Genomic DNA, 15,009 nt, shown 5'->3' with positions numbered 1-15,009 from the left:
GAGAATTTGAGCCTCACTGGATTGCAAAGAAAGTTCATACAAGGCCCAGTTATAAGGGATTCCCTTCCATGTACCCCAGTTGACCCAGTGGGCCCCAGAACGTGACCCAAGGTAATCAAGTCACCATGAATAGGGGGCTCCCAATCGACCGTCCCCATTGACTCGCACCCCCAAGCGGCGCAGTAAAACTTGTCAGCCCCCCCGCAGTTATTGATGGTCGCCCGGTTCTATCTCCCTTTGGGGCACACATAGAAGGGTGTTTCCTGTAAGCTTGCCCGTTGAATGTAGTGGCTGCGTCCAGGTCCTGAGTTAGTGGGGGGCTGAGTATTGCACCTATTAGTGCCAGCCCCACATTCGGGCTTTCTGGGCATCTTTACTTCCCATTCGCCGATGTCCCAAGATCCCACGGCCAGAAGACAGAGGTTGAATTCCAAGTCTGGCCACCAGGTGTTTTTGGGATGAATGGCTGAGGTGGAGTTAATTACTTCTCCCGTAGGTGCGCTTAGAATCAACCAAGTCAGGTTCATTGGTTGATGAGGGTTAGCGGCAGCACTAAGCCGTAGGGACAACAGCATAAACAGTACTTTTATCACCTTCGTAGCTTGAGTTTGAGTGGATTTGTTTTGTCCAGCTTGGTCTTCCATTGGGGGAGGAATTCTTCCCTTAGGGCGAGCAGGTCTGCAGGCTGTACGTGGGTGTAGTGAACCCAGGTGGATATGCCGTCAACCTTGAGAGCAGTGGGTGTCGTCAAGACAGCTAGGAAGGGCCCTTTCCACCTGGGCTCTAGGGTCTCTTGACGATGGCGGCGCACGTACACCCAGTCTCCTGGCCGGTAGGGGTGGGGTTCAGGTGGAGGGCCTGATTCATATAATGCCTTGAGCCTCTTCCACGTGTGCCTGTGGGAGTATTGTAAGGACCGGAGACAAAAGTGTAATCTTTGATCATCTATCTCTTTCAGCACCTCTATCTTTAGGTTAGGAATTATTGGGGGAGGTATTCCATACATAATTTTGAAGGAGGTAAGTCCCAGTTGGTAGGGGGAGTTTCACACCTAGTATAGGGCAACGGGGAGGAGAGCCACCCAGTCCCCGCCAGTCTCAGCAACTAGTTTTGTTAATGTTTCTTTGGTGTTCTATTCATCCTCTCTACTTGTCCTGAGCTCTGGGGCCTATAAGCGCAATGCAACTTCCACCTAGCCCCCAAAGCCCGGGCTACCCCCTGGCTTACCTGAGATACGAAGGCTGGCCCATTGTCCGACCCCACCTGTGCAGGAAACCCGAACCGCGGCAAGATGTCTTCAGTCAGCTTTCTGGCCACCGCCTGTGCTGTTTCTCTCTCGGTGGGGAAAGCTTCTGCCCACCCTGAGAAGTATCTATGAGTACCAGTAGATATTTGTATCCATGTTTACCCGGTTTTACCTCAGTGAAGTCCACCTCCCAGCATGCTCCTGGCCAACTCCCGCGTTCTCTAGACCCGTGGTTGGCTGGGTGACGGGCAGCGTTAGTGAGCTGGCAGGCCTTGCAGGGTGATACGATATTTTCTAGCGTCGATCTGACGTCTCTCACGGTAATCTTGGCATGTCTAATCAGGTCCTGCATCTTGCAGGTTCCCAGGTGAGTGGCGTGATGCATCCTCAGTAACACCTGCTTTCCTAGTTCCTCCGGGAGGATCAGGGAGCTGTCTGCTGCCTTCCACCACTCGGCCAGTTGTTGGGTCATAGGCAAACTTTTTATCCCATCTAAGTCTCTTGGTGAGTAGTTGGGTAGAGCTGGCAGAACAGGGCTCCCAGGGTCGGGCAACTGAAGGGTGGCTTCTATCACGGTGCTCTGGGCTGCATCTCGGGCTGCTCTGTCTGCCAAATTGTTTCCCTTTGAGGTCAGGGTGTCTGACTTTTGGTGTCCCAGGCAGTGTATTATGGCTAGTTTTTTAGGCAGCCATAATGCCGCAAGGAGGGCTTTTATTTCTTCTTTATTTTTGATCGTATTACCCTCGGCTGTGAGGAGGCCTCTCTCTCTGTAGATGGCTCCGTGTATACGGGCAGTAGCAAAGGTGTATTGGCTATTGGTAATGATGTTAAGTTTTTTGTCCTTCCCCAACTGGAGGGCTTTTGTTAGGGCGATTAGTTCAGCCCTTTAAGCCGAAGTGTCCGGAGGTAGTGCTTCCGCCCACACGATTTGGGTTTCCGTGGTTACGGCTGCCCCTGCATACCTGAGCCCATCTCCACGAAACTGCTTCCATCCATATACCAGGTAACTTCAGCATCCGCTAGAGGGCGGTCTTGCAAGTCCTCTCGCGTTCCATGTACTTGGGCTAGTATGTCGCTGCAGTCATGGATCGGGGCTTCCAAATCTGGGTTAGGAAGCAGTGTAGCCGGACTGAGAGCAGTAGGCTGCAGAAAGATGATTCTGGAGGGGTTTAGCAGTAATCCCTGGTAGTGGGTAGGCCGAGCGTTGCTGATCCACCTATCTGGGGGTTGTTTTAGTATACCCTCAGTGGCGTGTGGGGCGGTGATATGCAACTCTTGCCCCAGTGTCAGTTTGTCTGCATCCTTGACCATTAGGGCCACTGCTGCAATCATGCGGAGGCATGGGGGCCAGCCTGACGCCACGGGGTCTAGGCGTTTAGACAAGTAAGCCACCGGCCACTTCCAAGGTCCCAGATGCTGCATCAGTACCCCTTTGGCCACTCCTTGTTTTTCATCTACATACAGGAGAAAGGGTTTTGTAATGTCAGGCAACCCTAGGGCGGGGGCTGACAGCAGGGCCGTTTTAATAGTCTTGAAAGCGGTCTCCATCTGCTCCGTCCAACTGAAAGGGGTGGTTCTTTTTGTGGCTTCATATAAGGGTTTAGCCAGTTCCGCATAATTTGGGATCCAAAGACGGTAGAAACCAGCGGACCCCAAAAATTCTCTCACCCTTCGAGGTGAATCTGGGGTAGGGATTTTGAGTACCGTCTCCTTTCGTGCCTCTGACAGCCATCTCTGTCCTTCCTTTAATACATACCCTAAGTAGGTGACCTCTGGTTGGCATATCTGAGCCTTTTTGGCTGAGGCTCAGTACCCTAATTTTCCAAGGGTCCGCAATAGTTCTTGGGTGCCCATAAGGCAAGTCTGTTGGTCCTTTGCTGCAATTAAGAGGTTATCTACATATTGTAACAAGGTTAGTTGGGGGTGTTGTTGTCTGAACTCACCCAGGTCCTCATAGAGGGCCTCATCGAAGATGGTGGGAGAATTCTTAAATCCCTGTGGCAGCCGGGTCCAGGTCAGCTGGCTGTTGATTCCTTCTTCTGGGTCAGACCATTCAAAAGCAAAAAGGTCCTGGCTCTTGGACGCCAGGGGGAGGCGGAAGAGAGCGTCCTTTAAATCTAAGACTGTATACCAGTGATGGTCCGGTGGGAGTGAGCTCAGGAGGTTGTATGGGTTCAGCACAGTAGGATGAATATCTAAAACTTGGCGGTTGACTTCTCATAAATCCTGTACTGGCCAATAGTCACGAGAATTTGGTTTTTTGACAGGGAGCAGGGGGTGTTCCAGGCCGACTGGCAGGGTCTCAAGATTTTCTGGGCTAGAAGCCTGCGGATATGGGGGGTGATCCCCTGTCGGGCCTCCAGGGTCAAGGGCTATTGTCGGACCTGGACAGGGTCGGCCCCTGGCTTGAGATCTATATATATAGGAGGGTGGTGTCCGGCCAAACCGGTTCCCCCGTCTCAGCCCGCGCATCAGAGAATTCGTCTAGCCATTTTTGAATGTCCGCTTGGGGGAGCGTCGGCTTTTGGTGCAACCGATATTCATCTTCTAATTGAATTGTCAGTACTTGAATTGGTCTGCCCAGCTGGCCAAGTATTTTAGTTTCCCCCGGGAGGAAGTGAATCTGGGCCCCCATTTTGGTCAACAGGTCTCTTCCCAACAGCGGGAAGGGGCATTCCGGAATGACCATGAAAGAGTGGGATACCCAGCCCGCACCCAAGTCCACTGATCTTCAGGTAGTCCATTGGTATTGTTTCATTCCGGTAGCCCCCTGCACCCAAGAGGTCTTTCTGGCCAGTTTTCCCTAGGGCTCTAGCAAAACAGAATATTGAGTCCCTGTATTGACAAGGAAGTCACTTGGGGTCCCCTCCACTCTTAGGGTTACCCTGGGTTCGGGGAGGGGCGCTGAACCCCATCCTCCCTAATCGCTCGGTTCTTCGACGGCCAGGATGGGGGTCTTTCGTGGTCCCTTCTTTTTCTTAGGGCATCCCTTGGCCCAATGTCCTTCCTCTTTACAATAGGCACATTGGTTTTTTCCTAACGCTGGTCGCGTATGGGGACGGCTCTTACCTTTCAGCAGCCAGGCGGAGCTACTGGCGCTCCCTCTCCCCCGAGTCAGGAACTGATGCAGCCAGCAGGATGCGTGCCGTGTTATGGGTTTGGCGATCTGGCGCTTTGGCTTGCTTTTCCTTGGGGGTTTCTCAGGTGTTGTAGACTGTTTCTGCTACTGTTATTGAATCCTGGATACTCTTTTCACCCAGGCATTCTAGTTTTTGTAACTTCTTCCTAATGTCGGGGGCCGCCTGGTTGACAAAATGCATTATCAAAGCAGCCTGAGTGCCTTCTGCTTCTGGATCCTTGGGGGTGTATTGTCTAAAGGCCTCCATCAGCCTTTCCAGGAAGGCAGCTGGACTCTTGGTTGGGTCCTGCTGAACATCTCCCACTCTAGCTAGGTTAGTGGGTTTCCGTGCAGCTGCCTTAAGACCCCCAAAAGAGTCTGGCTGTAGACCCGGAGCCTCTCCTTACTTCATGCCATATTGTAATCCCAGTCAGGTCGCGAAGGAGGAAAAGAGGTGTTAATTTCATCTATATTAGTGGTGGGCTCTCCATTTGCCCCTGGGACCCTTTTCTGGGCCTCATTCTGTATTCTCTCTCTCTTCTGTGGTGAAGAGAATCTAGAGCAGCTGTTGGCAGTCGTCCCAGGTGGGCTGGTGAGTAAAAAGCACAGTCTCTAGAAGCTTAGTTAGATCTCTAGGGTTGTCTGAGAACTTAGCATTTTGGGATCTCCAGTTATATAGGTCACTAGTAGAGAAGGGCCAGTATTGATGAGGTTGGTTTCCTTCCTCATCGGGGGCACTGGCCACTTGTAAGAGGAGGGCAACCGTTGAGTTTGCCGGCCCCTCCTGGGGCATGGCTCGCCGGTGGCGAGTATTTTGTGTGGGTCCCCCACCCTGTCTTTCATCCCTGGGTGAAGGGATGACGGGGGCCGGGGGTGGTTCAGGGGGTTGATAAGGGGGAGGAAAGAGAAGTTCTTCTGTTCCCCCCTGCAAGATGGGGTATAGCGGCACCGTTGGTTCGGGCTCCTTGGGATTCTTCAGGTTCTTTCCTACACGTGTTACCAACAGCTGAGCGGTAGAAAATCCCTGTTGAGGCAAAAAAGGTTTTACCCAAGGAGGGGGGCGCAATATGGTATTTTCCCATACTATGATATAGGGAACTTGGTCAGGGTGTCCGATCCATGGTCGGAAGATGATATCCCAGACTTGGTGTACAGTTCCCAAGTTAAAGGTGCCTTCTGAGGGCCAGTCTACAAGAAAGGCCGGCCATTCTGTGCTGCAAAAAGCGATTAATTTATTCCTTTTAATTTCTACACTGAGGTCATGAGCGTGCATCTTGACCTCCTTAAAAAGGTCAGTGATCAGAGATAGAGGAGTAGGGCTAGACTGACGTTGCCCCATCGTTCCTGGATCAGTCAGATGTTGGTAAATTAACACAGACAATACGGACAGCCACACAGACAGACAGAGAGACAGGAGAAATAGACCTCCGCAAGTCCGGAGGCAAAACTGAAAGTAAGACGATGGCCTCCTGCCGTTCAGCGGGAGCGACCCGCTATTGCCTACAGAGAACAGGGGCACTCTGTCCCCTTTGAGGAGGTCGGGGATGTCTCCCAATGACCCACACCGGTGACCCGTTGGCACGTGCGCCTGAGTCATATACCGGTCACAGAAAATAGGCCCTGTCAGAAACGAAAAGAAAGACAGAAAAAAGCTTACCGGCTGCAGATGACTCTCCGGATTGGTCTTCCTGTGGAGCCGGTGGGAGATCCCGGACGAGCCCCCAGATGTTATGCCCAAGTGGCGAAATCTCCCAATGACCACCAGGGAGCTGATATCTGATGCAAAAGCAAGAGAGTTTTTATTACCAAGCTCGAGCTGGGGCTCCCACTGTTACTGATGCAGCGGCTATAGGGAGGAGCCCCGGGTTTTGGATTACATTGCTTATATAGGGCGTGTTCATGAAAAAAAGAATTTCTAGGTAGGGGGATATCTGATTGGTCGCTTTCTTTCAAAGGGTTTTGTGTTGGTTTCTTATTGGTCCCTATTACCTAGGTAGACCACAAGTTCCTGAATGTTAAGTCAGGAGATTCTGGTCTGGGGTCTGATCGGTTCATGGGTGGTGGGGTGAGGTCAGGGGATTTCCAAAGGCTCTTTTCCCAGAACCTTACAAAATGGAGTTTTTCTGTTAACAGAATGGAGTGGCTTAGGTTCTTCAGTGACATTATTTGCTGGAGATAATGAGAGAATAAGAACCAGAAGCTAGCACCTATTACAGTGAAAAGCAGAAAGAAGGATGAGTTTTTCTCTTTTCCTTTCCTGAAAACAAAGAAGATAAAGAGAACAGTGAGCAGGCCTGAACATTCTCAGAGTTTTTACTTTAACTGCTCCTAACTCTGCATGTCTGTAACCAAGTTTGCTTTTTTTGCCCCCTAACTCTACGGGAGCTACAATCCCCATTTTTTCCTTTGACTCTACGCTCATTTCAGTTCAGTTGCTCAGTCGTGTCCGACTCTTTGCGACCCCATGAATCACAGCACACCAGGCCTCCCTGTCCATCACCATCTCTCAGAGTTCATTCAGACTCACGTCCACTGAGTCAGTGATGCCATCCAGCCATCTCATCCTCTGTCGTCCCCTTCTCCTCCTGCCCGCAATCCCTCCCAGCATCAGAGTTTTTTCCAATGAGTCAACTCTTCGCATGAGGTGGCCAAAGTACTGGAGCTTCAGCTTTAGCAGCATTCCTTCCAAAGAAATCCCAGGGCTGATCTCCTTCAGAATGGACTGGTTGAATCTCCTTGAGTCCAAAGGACTCTCAAGAGTCTTCTCCAACACCACAGTTCAAAAACAGCAATTCTTCGGTGCTCAGCTTTCTTCACAGTCCAACTCTCACATCCATACATGACCACTGGACAAACCATAACCTTGACTAGATGGACCTTTGTTGACAAACTAATGTCTCTGCTTTTCAATATGCTATCTAGGTTGGTCATAACTTTTCTTCCAGGGAGTAAGCGTCTTTTAATTTCATGGCTGAAATCACCATCTGCAGTGATTTTGGAGCCCCCCAAAATAAAGTCTGACACTGTTTCTACTGTTTCCCCGTCTATTTCCCATGAAGTGATGGGACGAGAGGCTATGATCTTTGTTTTCTGAATGTTGAGCTTTAAGCCAACTTTTTCAGTCTCCTCTTTCACTTTCATCAAGAGGGCTTTTAGCTCCTCTTCACTTTCTGCCATAAGGGTGGTGTCATCTGCATATCTGAGGTTATAGATATTTCTCCCGGCAATCTTGATTCCAGCTTGTGTTTCTTCCAGTCCAGCGTTTCTCATGATGTACTTTGCATATAAGTTAAATAAGCAGGGTGACAATATACAGTCTTGACACACTCCTTTTCCTATTTGGAACCACTCTGTTGTTCCATGTCCAGTTCTAACTGTTGCTTCCTGACCTGCATACAGATTTCTCAAGAGGCAGGTCAGGTGGTCTGATATTCCCATCTCTTTCAGAATTGTCCACAGTTTATTATGATCCACACAGTCAAAGGCTTTGCCATAGTCAATAAAGCAGAAATAGATGTCTTTCTGGAACTCTCTTGCTTTTTCCATGATCCAGCGGATGTTGGCAATTTGATCTCTGGTTCCTCTGCCTTTTCTAAAACCAGCTTGAACATCTGGAAGTTCACAGTTTACGTATTGCTGAAGCCTGACTTGGAGAATTTTGAGCAGTACTTTGCTAGTGTGTGAGATGAATGCAATTGTGCGGTAGTTTGAGCATTCTTTGGCATTGCCTTTCTTTGGGATTGGAATGAAAACTGACCTTTTTTCGGTCCTGTGGCCACTGCTGAGTTTTCCAAATTTGCATATTGAGTGCAGCACTTTCACAGTATCATCTTTCAGGATTTGAAATAGCTCAACTGGAATGCCATCACCTCCACTAGCTTTGTTCATAGTGATGCTTTCTAAGGCCCACTTGACTTCACATTCCAGGATGTCTGGCTCTAGATGAGTGATCACACCATCGTGATTATCTGGGTCATGAAGATCTTTTCTGTACAGTTCTTCGGTGTATTCTTGCCACCTCTTCTTAATATCTTCTGCTTCTATTAGGTCCATACCATTTCTGTCCTTTATCAAGCCCATCTTTGCATGAAATGTTCCCTTGGTATCTCTAATTTTCTTGAAGAGATCTCTAGTCTTTCCCATTCTGTTGTTTTCCTCTATTTCTTTCCATTGATCACTGAAGAAAGCTTTCTTATCTATTCTTGCTATTCTTTGGAACTCTGCATTCAGATGCTTATATCTTTCCTTTTCTCCTTTGCTTTTCACTTCTCTTCTTTTCCCAGGTATTTTTAAGGCCTCCCCAGACAGCCATTTTGCTTTTTTGCATTTCTTTTCCTTGGGGATGGTCTTGATCCCTGTCTCCTGTACAATGTCAGGAACCTCATTCCATAGTTCATCAAGCACTCTACCTATCAGAACTAGGCCCTTAAATCTATTTCTCACTTCCACTGTATAATCATAAGGGATTTGATTTAGGTCATACCTGAATGGTCTAGTGGTTTTCCCTACTTTCTTCAATTTAAGTCTGAATTTGGCAATAAGGAGTTCATGATGTGAGCCACAGTCAGCTCCTGGTCTTATTTTTGCTGACTGTATAGAGCTTCTCCATCTTTGGCTGCAAAGAATATAATCAGTCTGATTTTGGTGTTGACCATCTGGTGATGTCCATGTGTAGAGTCTTCTCTTGTGTTGTTGGAAGAGGGTGTTTGCTATGACTCTATGCTAAATACATCCTATATCTGGTGTTTACCCTTACAACACCCTTCCCCTTACATATCAGAAAGAAGGCTGCAGAGCCCCCAACTGCCAGATTCAATCACTGGCTTACTGACACCAGTCCATGACTGTCTCTGAAACAATGCGAAAGGAAGAAATCAAGATCCTATCACCTTTGTTCCTCATCACTGACACCTGACTGCAAGCCCTTGCCTTAAAGAAGCCCCTAGATTCATGGAGGGGGTGCACAGTGCTTGAAGCCTGAGCTTATTGTCTTCCCCTCTCCACTGGCTGAGAATTAAAGCCACCTTTCTGTTTCCTCCAAACTTGCTCTATTTTTTTATTTGACTTCGGTGGGCAGAAAAGGCCAAGATTTTGGCCAGCAACACACCTAGTACAATGTCTGAGACACACCTAAAAAGCTATCTTTATCGAGTTGGAGCAAGTGCTTGGGGCAATGGGAAGATGTTATTCATCTTCCCATTTGATAGCAGGAAATCCAGCCAGACAGATTAAGTTCTTTAAGGAGTGTAATGACGGGCAGCAAGTAGCAATCCTGGCAGTTGGTCTCTTCCAAGAATTCAAAGTAGGATTGTGGTTTCTTTGAAGGTATGGTGATAGATTAGCTATCAAATGAAAGACAGTTTCTAGTTAAGAGGAATGGAGGAGGTGGGAAGTCTACAGGGAAAGGAATTCAGACACAGGATAAAAAAATGGAGACTCAGTAGTGGAGCTTGGTTCTTTTCAAAGCAGAAGTCCAGGGAGACAGGTCCCAGAAAAACTAGCAGTGAGGCTGCGTTACTGCTGGAATGACTGAGGACACACGCTGATGACGTGACAAGAAATCCAGTATAGTCATAAAATGCCCTGGATGAAGATAAGATTGCCCCCAAAGTCCAGAGCATATTCAAGCCTGCGATTTTGGGGAGTATGTGCAAGCTAAGTTGCTTCGGTCCTGTCTGACTCTTGGCAACCCTATGGACCGTAGCCCGCCAGGCTCCTTTGTCCATGGGTTTCTCCAGGTGAGAATCCTGGAGCGGATTGCCTTGCCCTCCTCCAGGGGATCTTCCTGACCTAGGGATTGACCCCCGTCTCTTACCTTCTCCTGCACCAGCAGGCAGGTTCTTTACCACTTGTGGCTCAGCTGATAAAGAATCCGCCTGCAATGCGGGAGACCTGGGTTCGATCCCTGGGTTGGGAAGATCCCCTGGAGAAAGAAAAGGCTACCCACTCCAGAATTGTGGCCTGGAGAATTCCGTGGGCTGTATAGTCCATGGAGTTGCAAAGAGGTGAACACGATTGAGTGACTTTCACTCACTCACTCTTTACCACTAGCGCCACCTGGAGCAAGATTGCTTAACAACATGTCAGACCGCATTAAAGAATCAGGAAATAAGAGATACCCAGAAAGAAGAATTTATGGTGGAGGAAGGGATGGGAGACAGCTCCGTCTACCTCCAGGCTCTGGAATCTGAAGTCAGCACTTTCTAAACTCAGAGGGAAAATTCAGGCCCATTGACCCTTGTACTTCTATCAACAGTACTGAGTGGTCTTTTGAATTGATCATGTCAATTTCTAAATGTCATGTCTAATGAAAAACTGGAGATTCTGCTATAGATTCCTAAGGGGAATCAAGAAAGACATAGTATTGGTTTGGGGACTATTCACTAAAGTATCCCAGCAGCAAAACCCCAAAGAAACACAGCTGGAATCATTTTATGAATTGCAGGCAAATTATAAGATTGAATTCAGTCAGGATAACTGGTTTTTAAGTATGTCCTTTTCTCTTTCTCCTATTTGATATTACCAACATGAAGTCTTTTGAAATTTCAATAATTTAAATGTAATTTAATTTATTTAAGACATTGTTTAATATTTTGAGAATAAAAGAATAGCTTTTGAGCAGTGGGAGAGGCTGGTGGAGGCAGGATGATGCTCGGCCTCCAAGGGGAATGAAGGTACCTTCCATCTCTCCAGGGTGACTCTGGCTGATGCCACTGGAGTCTCTTTGAAAGGCTTTCTGTTTCAAGTTCCCCCAGTTGAATGCAAGGGGTGTGTGTGTGTGTGTGTGTGTGTGTGTATGTGTGTCTCAGTCATGTCCAACTCTTTGCGACCCCATGGACTGTAGCTCACCAGGCTTCTCTGTCCAGGAAATTCTCCAGGCATGAATACTGGAGTGGGTAGACACATTCCCCTCTCTAGGGGATCTTCCCAACCCAGGGATTGAATGCAAAAGGTACTGTCTGCCAAATGCCGTTCAGGAAATGTAAACTGTATTAAAATAGGCAGAAATCAAATAGTATTAAATATAGTCCCCTTGCCCTCAAAATGCTAGTATTTAAGTAAAGTTGGAATCTGGAAAACAGATTGGACAGTCATAACTCCATAGCTTGGTATTTAAAGACCTCCACAGCTTACTTTTTGCAAAAACCCTAAATCAGATTCAACTCTGAATCATTTTCAACTTAAAAAAAAAAAGAAAGAAAAGAAAACGAAGTCTTTCTCTTTCATGTAGTTTATGAAGTTAAATTTTTGGTACACAGAGTCAAATAGAAGACTTTAAATTTATCCCTATTTAATATGATCTTGTGATTTTGAACTAGACTAAGTTTCCAGGCTGTTCAAAATTTTTTGAATACTGATTCAACCACCTAGTATATTCTCTGTTTCTCCCAGCTCTGTGCCTTTGGCAAATGTAACAATTATGCTGTTGACTCCTTCATCCAGATGATTGATTGAAAGTGTGGAGAGGACAGAGTTTAAAGACAAAGCTGCCCAAGCCTTCATTTTCTGTGGGCTGATATCAGTTAACAGGGAATTGGGAGGAAAACAACTTTTATAGAATATCTACCATGTACGTGATACTATAAATGATTCCTTGACTGTATTAGCACATTTAATCTTTAATTCTAACACAGCTAGAAAGTACAGAAGTTGATTTTTGACTCTACATCTGTCTAACTTCTTGCTCTTACTAGTAAACCTTCTTGCCTCCAGTTAATCAAAGTTTTTACTTGCTTGTAAAACTTCTTGCCGATTTGCCAAACTGCGTTTGTCTTCCAGCCCACATTTTGTATCTTGTCCACAGAATATCACAATAGGCCTCATTAAACATGTGGCTGAAATTAAAATACTCTATGTGAATTTCCCTCAGTCGTATTGAGAATAAGATAGATTAGGTGTGGTAGTAACGTCCCTGTCCCTGGTGGCTCAGATGGTAAAGAATCTGCCTCCAGTGCAGGAAACCTGGGTTGGGAAGTTCCCCCAGAGAAGATAATGGCAATCCACTTCAGTATTCTTGCCTGGACCATCCCTATGGACAGAGGAGCCTGGTGGGCTACAATCCATGGGGTCACAAAGAGTTGGACACAACTGAGTGGCTAACAATCACAATCAAATTAGGTGTGGTGGTAAATTAGCTAAAAGAGGACAGTTGGAAGTGATAGAGTTTGATTTTTTACAAAAAGCGGTACTTATATTTGGTTAGTTCCTTTTAAGAAATAGATTGCATATGACACAACTATTAGAGTAAATAGAATGTGGTTTTTCATAATTTTTGTAGTATCATGTCTCTATGGTTTATTTCTACAGTTGCTTTCTTTCTCAGAGTTTGGGAGGGCCGGTCCTACGATGGCGGAAGAATAGGACTGGGAGACCACTCTCTCCCCCACAAATTCATCAAAAGATCACTTGAATGCTGAGCAACTGCCACAAAACAACTTCTGAACGCTGGCGGAGGACACCAGGCACCCAGAGAGGCAGCTCATTCCTCTCTTGGAAAGGAGGTAGGGCAAAATATAAAAGACAAAAAGAGAGACAAGAGAGTTAAGGACGGAGACCCGTCCTGGGGAGGGAGTCGTGAAGGAGGAGAAGTTTCCAAACAGCAGGAAACCCTCTCACCAGCGGGTCTGTGGGGAGTTTTGGAATCTCAGAGGGCAACATAACCAGGAGGAAAAAAAACAACCACAGAAGAGGGTTTGGAAATTAAGGATCGAGTTGTAATGGGAATTCTGTGACATCTGAGGATGTTCTCCTCAATACTGCCAGCTGTAGTGCTAACAGGAAAAATAATCACATTTAAATACTTATTCTCTATCAGACGCTGTGTAAAGTGCTTTACATGTATTAGGTATCATCTCACTTAAACACAACAATCCTTTGAAATGCTTCCTATTATTACCTTCATTTTATAAATTAGAAAACAGACTAAGATGTTATGTGCTCGAGAGCTGAGGGTTGAACCCAGGGAGATGGGCCCCTCCAGTGCCCGTGGCTTCAGCCACTGCTAGGAGAGAATTCTCTAAGGATCTCCTGTATTTCTGTTTGTATTGTGAACAGAGGAACTGACTGCCCTATTCTGAATGATCTTTACAAGGAGTTTAAATAATGAATAACCTTAGGAGATACTGTCCAGTATAATAATAATTTGGATTTCCCTGGTGGCTCAGATGGTGCAGGATCTGCCTATAATGCAGGAGACCCAGGTCTGATCCCTGGATTGGGAAGATACTCTGGAGAAAGGAACGCCTACCTGGTCCAGTAATCTTGCCTGGAAAATCCCATGGACAGAGGAGCTTGGTGGGCTTTAGTCCATGGGGTCACAAGAGTTGGACACAATTTAGAAACTAAGCTACCAAATAATAAGATAATATCTCATAATAATTTATCTTGTATTTTATAATAAGAAAATAATCTCTCTCTCTGGGCCAGAGGTTAAAAAGGCCTACTGTCCACTATAGAAGATGCAGATTCCCTAACCTCAGGATTCCTCTCCTGTAATGCAACTCACTGTGCAGACATCAACTGGCCCTCATTAATCACCTTCTGGGAATGATGGTAGGGTAACTGGTACAAATGCGGATCCTCTGGCTACTGCTATTGCAGACAAAATTCTTTGTCTTTCTCCCAAGTTGCTCATGTCTTTTTCTATGAATCTGTGGTGGGCTCACTTGTAATCTTGTGATTAGGATAAAAATCTCAGACCCTTCATGGTTCTTGACTGTCTCTATTCAAGAGTATGTGATTATCTCCTCCATAGCCCAGCAACACTATCCACCCCCCACCCCCTCCCCAAAAAAACATAACCTTATAAGAGAGGACTAATTGATTTCCAGTGATCCAAACATCTTTGATGATATATTGGGTTGATCAAAAATTTGTTCAGGCTTTTCCATAACATCTTCCAGAAAATTCTGAGTGAATTTTTTTGCCAACTCAATACTTCCAGGTAATAAACCCCAGGTAGTGGCTTCTCTTCTCCCTCTCTTAGATAACAAAACAAGCATATGAGAATCTGACTCTCCTTTGTTCTTGTTCAGTCACCCAGTCATGTCTGACTCTTTGCAACCCCATGGACTGTAGCAAGCCTGGCTTCACTGTCCTTCACTATCTTCTGGAGTTTGCTTGAACTCATGTCTATTGAGTTAATGATGCCATTCAACCATCTTATTCTCTGTCACCCTCTTCTCCTCTCCTTAGGTAACCTAAAAGTATAGCTCGGATTAAGAATATCTTGAAGCAGAGCTTCCAATTTAAGATGGCAGAATAGAAGGATACTTTCCTGGGTTGCCTTGTTTGGTGCCCTTAAGAATATGAACTCATTTTGATCGAAAAAAAATAAACATGGAGAAAAATCATTCAGTCTGGGTTTGTTGTAATTGTAGAGCTTGATATGCCTCTAACAACAGCAGACTGATCTAGTGTCAAGAGGTACAGGATTTCAGGAAAAGAGCTGCTCTGGAATGAATAACACTTACTTGAGAAAATCTTAGAGATTTATTGCTGAAGCTATGCTTTTAGTTTGTTCAGAAAAAGTGATCAGTAGAGTGTACAAAGGATGATTATTTTATTTTTACATAATGATTAGAGTACTGTGCATTTTCAAGTTTGGGGTAGAAGAATTTGGGTTTTCAATAGTTTTCAGTAGATT

At 46.2% G+C, this 15,009-nt stretch overlaps 1 pseudogene; it reads right to left on the bottom strand.

The window, feature by feature from the left end:
• LOC108633771 lies at nt 590–5,703 on the bottom strand (annotated as a pseudogene).

This window comes from Capra hircus, chromosome 24, assembly GCF_001704415.2.
Source record: "Capra hircus breed San Clemente chromosome 24, ASM170441v1, whole genome shotgun sequence".
NCBI lineage: Eukaryota > Metazoa > Chordata > Mammalia > Artiodactyla > Bovidae > Capra > Capra hircus.
This window is presented reverse-complemented; position numbering and strand designations above follow the sequence as displayed.